We start from the raw sequence: 10,195 nt of genomic DNA, 5'->3' as shown, positions 1-10,195 counted from the left end.
TGGGCACAGCAATAAAACAGGCTTTGCGATCTCCAAACAAAAGACACAGGGTTAAAAGAAGGGATGAAAACTCAAGATCACCTAAGTGCTCCCCTATAGGAGACTCACTTGAGATCCAAAGACACAGACAAACTACAATCCGAAGGGGTGGGGACAGCAACTCTACACAACTGTAACCGAAAAGCAAACATACAAACAAATGGATTTTGTTTGAGTCCCCAGAGACAGTCAGTAGAAAATAGCCCTATCTAGACACCGTGAATTCTTTTTGTTTGGTTTCAGCAGTGCAAAGCCATAGATTTAGTGGTACAGCAACGTCCTTCTAATTTTTTCTCACCTCAACAACTGAATTGCTGTAATAATATGTGTCTGGGCTATTGAAATCAGTGGATTTTATGATGTTCTTGAAAGTAAAGTAGTAATAACCACCTAAAGAGGATAGTTTGGACACTCAAACAAACACGTAACTCCACAACAGTCTCTTTGCTCCCAAATACTGCTGCTTAGAAATAGGTGTTCTTTTTATTTGTCCCTCCTCCTATCAGCGGTGATCATGCCATTGTCCCTCAAACTTGGTGGTGAGCAAAGCACCAAGTATACTTTTCTGTCTAAACAGGCCCAGAGGAACGATAGTTGTGGTCTTCTGGAAGCACTTAGTCAACGAATGTGGCTGAATACAGTCAGCAAGCGAGAAGGAGGTAAAAGAGGACAGAGATATGGGTGCAAGTCCCTGCACCACCATAAATTACTGGATTTGTAAGCACAAGCGGCTGACTCGAACTGCAAGTGTCTCAGTGAACCCTGTGCTCTCCCTAAGGACTAGTTACTTTGCAATATTTTTGGAAGCATAATGTAGGGAAGTGACATAGGCGATGTTGTTAACTGTCCTGTACATAAGGATAGATGGCCAGACAAAAAGATGATTGATTCATAGATAGATAGATAGATGACAGATGATAGATAGACAGATATTAGACATGATAGGTAGATAGGAACATAGATTGATAGACAGATAGATGATAGATAGATAGATAGAAAGATAGATAGATAAATAGAAAGATAGAAGGATAGACAGATAGATAGATAGAAAGATACATACAGATACATATTAAATAACACAAAGCTATTGCTCATAACCAGGAGATCAATGGTGAAAGCACATAGCAAAACTACAAACTAAAAGGAAGAATGAAGTCCAGTTTAAAAACTGCCGTTTGCAGCCATAAGAAGAAAACAAATGCTACCATTTGCAATGACGTGGATGGAGCGAGACGGTAGTATGCTCAGTGAAATATTCCAGGCGGAGAAAGGCAAATACCAAATGATTTCACTCATATGTGGAGTATAACAACAAAGAAACACTGAAAAACAAAACAGCAGCAGACTCACAGAACCCGAATATGGAGTAACAGTTACCAAAGGGAAAAGGACTGAGAAGGGTGGTTGGGAAGGGAGGGATAAGGGTGGGGAGAAAGAAAAGGGAGATTAGGATAAGCATGTATAATGCGTGAGGGCGGGGTCGCATGGCGAGTGCTGTACAACACAGAGAAGACAAGTAGGTATTCTACAGCATCTTACTACACGCTGAAGGACAGCGACTGTAATGGTGTTTGTGTGGGGGTACATCGTGAACGGGTCTACAGCATCCATCTCTGCTAACTGACAGCAAATGTAAGAGGCTTTTGGGCGGGACTTGGTGAAGGGGGAGTCTAGGAAACATAATGTTCTTCACGTGATTGTAGATTAATGATAACAAAAACAATTTTTTAAGTGCAATAAGGGCACAGCTCTAAATCATCACTATAAAAGGACAGGCTTTGAGTTCTCCAATCAAATGACACTGTTTTAAAAGAAGGGTTGAAAACACAAGACCACCTTCGAGCTCCCTTACGTACAGGAGACTCTCTTGAGATCCAAGGACAAAGACAATCTAAAAGCCGAAGGGGTGTGTACAGGTACCCAACACAGTGAAACTGAAAAACAAACAATCCTAGAATGGATTCTGTTTAAGTCCACAGAGCAGTCAGTAGAAAACAGCCCTATCTGGCCAACGTGAATTCTATTTTTTTGGTTTCAGCATTGGCCAGCCAGAGATTTAGTGGTACAGCAACGTCTTTCTCATTTTCTCTCAACTCAACAATTGAATTGCTGTAAAAGTATAGGTCTGGAACTTTGAGATCAGTGGGTTTTATGAAGTTCATGAATGTAAAGAAGTAATGACTATATAAAGAGGGAAGTTTGGACACTGAAATAAACACGTCACTCCACAACACACTCTTTGCTCCCAAGTGCTCCTGTCTAGCAACTGGTGTTCCTTTTCATTTGTCGTTCCATCCTATCAGCGGTGATCACGCCGATGTCCCTCAAACATGGTGGTGAGCAAAGCACCAAGTTTTCTTTCTGTGGACAACAGGCCCAGAGGAACAATACTTCTGGTCTTCACGGAGCACTTAGTCAATGAATGTGGTAAAATAGAGACAGACAGTGAGAAGAAGATAATAGAGGATACAGAAACAGGTTTAAGTCCCTGCACAACCATTTACTGGTTTTGTAGGTACACGTGGCTGACTCGACCTGCAAGTGTCTCGGTGAACCGAGTGCTCTTCCTACAGCCTAGTTACCTTGAAAGATTTTTGGAAGCATAATGTAGGGAAGTGACAAAGGCGATGATGTTAAGTATTCTGTACATAAGGATAGATGGCCAGACAAAAAGATGATTGATTCATAGATAGATAGCTAGACAGACGACAGATGAAAGTTAGATAGATAGTTACAAAGAATGATGATAGACATCATAGATAGATGATAGGAAGATAGATAGACAGATAGATAGATAGATAGACAGACAGATGTATAGATAGATATAGGTACATATTGATTAACGTAAAGTTATTGCTAATAACGAGGGTAGCAATGGTGAAAGCACATAGCGAAACTACAGACAAAAGAGAAGACAGAAATCTAGTTTAAAAGTACAGTAAGGAGCCGTAAGAAGAAAAAATCCTACCATTTGAACAACGTGGATGGAGCTAGAGGATATTATGCTCAGTGAAAAAGGCCATGCGGAGAAAGACAAGTACCAAATGATTTCACTCATGTGTTGAGTATAACAACAAAGAAAAACTGAAGGAAAAAAACAGCAGCAGACTCACAGAACGCAAGAGTGGACTAACAGCTACCAAAGGGAAAGGGACTAGGCAGGGTGGGTGGGAAGGGTTTGATAAATGTAGGCCCGCCAGGGTGCTCCCTGCATGGTGCCTCAGATATTCCCTGCAGCTCATACAGCCGCCACAGCAGGAACGGCCCAGGGGCAGAGCAGATGGAGGGCACTGAGCTGCACAGTTTCAAGAGCGCAGCCCACCAACCACACTATCCACACCCAGCAGACTCGTGCCACCTACGCAGGAGAAGTTCCCACCCAAGGCCACTCCTCTCAAGACCCAAACACACAGCTAACTCGCAAAAACAAACACAAGGTATTGAGACTGAGAAGGACACAGAGGAATCAAAGTGCACCTAGGGACAAAACTTTGACAAAAGAGAGAAAACAGATATAGAGAGAGACAAATGATTGATACATAGATTCGACTGATATACATACATATAGATGATAGATTAATTAGATAGATACACAGATGATAGTAGATAGATGACAGACCATACATAGACAGATGACAGATAGAAAGATAGAAAGATTACATAGATAGGTAAAGAGATAGATAGGTAGGTAGATAGGAAAGAATCATACTAAACTAAGCTATCTTTCACTCAAGATCATGTATGTGCTCCCTTACAGGAGACTCACTTGAGATCCCAGGACACGGACAAATTAAAAGCTGAAGGGGCGGTGACAGGTACCCAAAAAAAGTGAAACTGAGAAACAAACAAACCAACAAATGGATTTTGTTTGAGTCCCCGGAGACGGTCAGTAGAAAATAGCCCTAGCTGGCCACCATGAATTTTTTTTGTTTGGTTTCAGCAGTGCCCAGAATTAGATTCCGTTGTACAGCAAAGTCCTTCTCAATTTTTCTCACCTCAATAACAGAATTGCTGTAAAAATATGCGTCTGGGCTTTTGAAATCAGTGCGTTTTATGATGTTCATGAATGTAAAATGTAATAACCACTTAAGAGTGAAGGTTGGACACTCAAATAAACACGTCACTCCACAACACACTCTTTGTTCAAAACTGCTCCTGTCTAGAAATAGGTGTTCATTTTTATTTGTCCCTCCTCCTATCAGAGGTGATCACGCCGATGTCCTTCATACTTGGTGATGAGCAAAGCACCAAGTATACTTTTCTGACTACAACAGGCCCAGAGGAAGGATACTTGTGGTCTTCAGGAAAGACTTAGTCAATTATTGTGGCAAATTAGAGTCAGCAGGCGAGAAGGAGGTAAAAGAGGACAGAGGACAGAGATATGGGTTCAAGTCCCTGGACAACCATTTACTGGTTTTGTAAGCACACGCGGCAGACTCGACTTGCAATCGTCTCAGTGTATCAAGTGCTCTTCATACGTCCTAGATACTTGGCAAGATTTTTGGAAGCATAATGTAGGGAAGTGACATAGGCGATGTTGTTAACTGTTCTGTACATACGGATAGATGGGAAGACAAAAAGATGATTGATTCATAGATACATAGGTAGATGAGAGATTATAGATAGATGATTGACACGACAGATAGATGATAGGAAGATAGAGAGATACATAGATAGAAAGATAGAAGTATAGATAGATAGATAGATTGATAGATAGACAGACAGTTACACAGATTCAGATAGATATCGTTTAACACAAAGCTATTGCTCATAACCAACAGATCAATGGTGAAAGCACATAGGGAAACTACAAACAAAAAGGAAGAATGAAGTCCAGTTTAAAAAGTGCAGTAAGCAGCCAGAAGAAGAAAACAAATCCTACCATTTGCAAGGATGTGTATGTAGCTAGACGGTAGCATGCTCAGTGATATATACCAGGTGGAGAAAGACAAGTAGCAAATGATTTCACTCATGTGTGGAGTATAACAACAAAGAAAAACTGGAGGAAATAAACAGCAGCAGACTCACAGAACCCGAGAGTTCAATAACAGTTACCAAAGGGAAAAGGAATGGACAGGGTGTGTGGGAAGGGAGGGATAAGGGCAAGGAGAAGAAAGGAGACATTAGGATTAACATTTATAATGCGTGGGCTCGGGGGGCAAAGGGAGGGATGTACAACACAGAAAAGACAAGTAGAGATTCTACAGCATTTACTACACGCTGATGGACAGCGACTGTAATGGGGTGTTTGTGGGAGGACATGGTGAAGCAGTCTACAGCATACAACAATGCTTATGGACAACGACTGTAAGAGGTTTTGGTGGTGACTTGGTGAAGGTGGGGGCCTAGTAAATATGATGTTCTTCACGTGATTGCAGATTAATGATTAAAATAAATGTTTTTAAGTGCAATATGGGCACAGCAACAAAACAGGCTTTGCGAGCTCCAAACAAAAGACACAGGGTTAAAAGAAGGGATGAAAACTCAAGATCACCTAAGTGCTCCCCTATAGGAGACTCACTTGAGATCCAAAGACACAGACAAACTACAATTCGAAGGGGTGGGGACAGCAACCCTACACAAGTGTAACCGAAATGCAAACAAACAAACAAATGGATTTTTTTGAGTCCCCAGAGACAGTCAGTAGAAAATAGCCCTATCTAGACACCGTGAATTCTTTTTGTTTGGTTTCAGCAGTGCCCAGCCATAGATTTAGTGGTACAGCAACGTCCTTCTCATTTTTTCTCACCTCAACAACTGAATTGCTGTAATAATATGTGTCTGGGCTTTTGAAATCAGTGGATTTTATGAAGTTCTTGAAAGTAAAGTAGTAATAACCAACTGAAGAGGATAGTTTGGACACTCAAACAAACACGTAACTCCACAACACTCTCTTTGCTCCCAAATGCTGCTGCCTAGAAAGAGGTGTTCTTTTTATTTGTCCCTCCTCCTATCAGCGGTGATCATGCCATTGTCCCTCAAACTTGGTGGTGAGAAAAGCACCAAGTATACTTTTCTGTCTAAACAGGCACAGAGGAATGATAGTTGTGGTCTTCTGGAAGCACTTAGTCAACGAATGTGGCTGAATACAGTCAGCAAGCGAGAAGGAGGTAAAAGATGACAGAGGACAGAGAGATGGGTGCATGTCCCTGCACCACCATAAATTACTGGATTTGTAAGCACAAGCGGCTGACTCGACCTGCAAGTGTCTCAGTGAACCCATTGCTCTCCCTAAGGACTAGTTACTTTGCAATATTTTTGGAAGCATAATGTAGGGAAGTGACAGAGGCGATGTTGTTAACTGTCCTGGTCATAAGGATAGATAGCCAGACAAAAAGATGATTGATTCATAGATAGATAGATAGATAGATGACAGATGACAGGTAGACAGACGATAGTCATGATAGGTAGATAGGAAGATAGATTTATAGACAGATAGATGATAGATAGATAGATAGATAGATAGATAGATAGATAGATAGATAGATATATACATAAATAGAAAGATAGAAGGATAGACAGATAGATAGCTAGACAGATATATAGATAGAAAGATACATACAGATACATATTAAATAACACAAAGCTATTGCTCATAATCATTAGATCAATGGTGAAAGCACATAGCGAAACTACAAACTAAAAGGAAGAAAGAAGTCCAGTTTAAAAACTGACGATTGCAGCCATAAGAAGAAAACAAATGCTACCATTTGCAATGACGTGGATGGAGCGAGACGGTAGTACGCTCAGTGAAATATTCCAGGCGGAGAAAGACAAGTACCAAATGATTTCACTCATGTGTGGATTATAACAACAAAGAAACTCTGAAAAAAAAAACAGCAGCAGACTCACAGAACCCGAATGTGGAGTAACAGTTACCAAAGGGAAAAGGACTGAGAAAGGTGGTTGGGAGGGGAGGGATAAGGGTGGGGGGAAAGAAAAGGGAATTTAGGATAAGCATGTATAATGCGTGAGTGCGGGGTCGCATGGCGAGTGCTGTACAACACAGAGAAGACAAGTAGATATTCTACAGCATCTTACTACACGCTGAAGGACAGCGACTGTAATGGGGTGTGTGTGGGGGTACATCGTGAACGGGTCTACAGCATCCATCTCTGCTAACTGACAGCAACTGTAAGAAGTTTTTGGGAGGGACTTGGTGAAGGGGGGAGTCTAGTAAACATAATGTTCTTCACGTGATTGTAGATTAATGTTAACAAAAACAATTTTCTAAGTGCAATAAGGGCACAGCTCTGAATCATCAGAATAAAAGCACAGGCTTTGAGTGCTCCAAACAAATGACACAGGGTTAAAAGAAGAGATGAAAACTCAAGACCACCTTCGTGCTCCCTTACAGGAGACTCTCTTGAGATCCAAGGACACAGATAATCTAAAAGCCAAATGGGGTGTGTACAGGTACCCAACACAGTGAAACTGAAAAACAAACAATCCTAGAATGGATTCTGTTTGAGTCCATAAAGACAGTCAGTAGAAAATAGGTCTATCTGGCAAACGTGAATTCTTTTTGTTTGGTTTCAGCATTGCCCAGCCATAGATTTAGTGGTACAGCAACGTCTTTCTCATTTTCTCTCAACTCAACAATTGAATTGCTGTAAAAGTATACGTCGGGACCTTTGAGATCAGTGGGTTTTATGAAGTTCATGAACGTAAAGAAGTAATAACCATACAAAGAGGGAAGTTTGGACACTGAAATAAACACGTCACTCCACAACACACTCTTTGCTCCAAACTGCTCCTGTCTAGAAATTCGTGTTCCTTTTTATTTGACCCTCCATCATATCAGTGGTGTTCACATAGATGTCCTTCAAACATGGTGGTGAGCAAAGCAACAAGTTTACGTTTCTGTCGAGCACAGGCCAAGAGGAAGGATACTTGTGGTCTTCAGGGAGCACTTAGTGAATGAATGTGGCTAAATACAGACAGGAAGTGAGAAGGAGATGAAAGAGGACAGAGGATAGAGACACGGGTTCAAGTCACTGCACAACCATTTCCTGGTTTTCTAGGTACATTCGGCCGACACGACCCGCAAGTATCTCGGTGAAACCAGTGCTCTCCCTACAGATTAAATACCTTGCAGGATTTTTGGAACCATAATGTAGGATAGTGACATAGGCTATGTCGTTAACTGTTCTGTACACAAGGACAGATGGGCAGACAAATGATGATTAATTGATTGGTTGATTGATAGATAGATAGATAGATAGACAGACAGACAGATAGATAAAGGTACATTTCATTTAACACAAAGCTATTGCTCATAACCATGAGAGCAATGGTTGAAGCACATAGCGAAAATAAAAAGAAAAAAGAAGAATAAAATCTAGTTTAAAAAGTGCGGTAAGCAGCCATAAGAAGAAAACAAATCCTATCATTGGCAATAACTTGGATGGAGCTAGAGGGTATTATGCTCAGTCAAATAGGCCAGTCGGAGAAATACATGTACCAAATGATTTAACTCATGTGTGGAGTATGATAACAAAGAAAAACTAAAGGAAGAAACAGCAGCATATACACAGTACCCGGGAGTGGACTAAGAGTTACCAAAGAGAAAGAGACTGGGTAGTGTTTGTGGGAAGGGATTGATAAGGGCGGGGAAAAAGAATGGGGGAATTAGGATTAGCATGAATAATGTGTAGGGTGTAGGTTCATTGGGAGGGCTATACAACACAGAGAAGACAAGTAGTGATTCTAGAGCATCTTACGACACGCTGACGGAGAGCGACTGAAACTGGGATTTGGCGAGGACTTGGTGAAGGGGTTAGACTAGTAAACATATTGTTCTGCATGTGATTGTATATTAATGAGAACAAAAAAAATTTCAAAGTGCAGTAAGAGCCTAGCTATCAAATATCAGAATAAAACTACAGGCTTTCACTGCTCCAATCAAAAGACACAGGTTTAGAAATACTGATGAAAACTCAAGATCACCTAAGTGCTCCCTTACTGGAGACTCACTTGTGATCCAAGGACACAGACAAACTACAAGCTGAAGGGGCGGGGACAGGTACCCTATACAAGTGAATCTTTGAAACAAAGAAACAAATGGATTCTGTTTGAGTCCCCAGAGACAGTCACTAGAAAATAGTCCTACCTAGCCACCGTGAATTCCTTTTGTTTGGTATCAGCAGTGCCCAGGTATAGATTTAGTGGTACTGTAATGTCCTTCTCATTTTTCTCACATCAACAAATGTATTGCTGTAATAATATGCGTCTGGGCTTTTGAAATCACTGGGTTTTATGATATCCACGATTGTAAAGAAGTAATAGCCACATAAAGAGGGAAGTTTGGACACTCAACCAAACACGTCTCTCCACAACACACACTTTGCTCCTAAATGCTCCTGCTAGAAATAGGTGTTCCTTTTTATTTGTCCCTCCTCCTATCAGTGGTGAACACGCCAATGTCCCTCAAACATGGTGGTGAGTAAAGCACCAAGTATACTTTTCTGTCTACAACAGGCCCAGAGGAAGTATACTTGGGTGCTTCAGTGAGGACTTAGTCAATGAACGTGGCTAAGTACAGTTTGCAAGCAAGAAGGAGGTTTAAGAGGACAGAAGACAGAGATACGCGTTCAAGTCCCTGCACCACCATTTACTGGTTTTGTAAGCACACGCGGCTGATTCGATCTGCAATTGTCTCAGTGAGCCCAGTGCTGTCCCTACGTCCTAGTGATCTTGCAATGTTTTTTTAAGCATAATGTAGGGAATTGACATAGGTGATGTAGTTAACTGTTCTGTACATAAGGATAGATGGACAGACAGAGAGAAGATTGTTTCATAGACAGATAGATAGATGACAGATGATAGATAGATGATACACATGATAGATAGAAGACAGGAAGCTAGATAGATGGATAGATAAATAAAGAGGATAGAGAGATAGAAAGAAGGATATATAGAAAGATAGATAGATATACAGACAGAGCGATAGATAGATACAGATACATATCGATTGACACAAAGCTGTTGCTCATAACCAGGAGATGAATGGTGAAATCACATAGCTAAACTACAAACAAAAAGGAAGAATTAAATCCAGTTTACAAAGTGCAGAAAGCAGCCATAAGAAGAAAACAAATCCTACCATTTGCAATGACGTGGATGGAGCTAGACAGTAGTATGTTCAGAAAAATAG

Source organism: Manis pentadactyla, chromosome X (genome assembly GCF_030020395.1).
Source record: "Manis pentadactyla isolate mManPen7 chromosome X, mManPen7.hap1, whole genome shotgun sequence".
NCBI lineage: Eukaryota > Metazoa > Chordata > Mammalia > Pholidota > Manidae > Manis > Manis pentadactyla.
The sequence above is the reverse complement of the archived record's forward strand: the minus strand, read 5'-3'. Positions refer to the sequence as shown.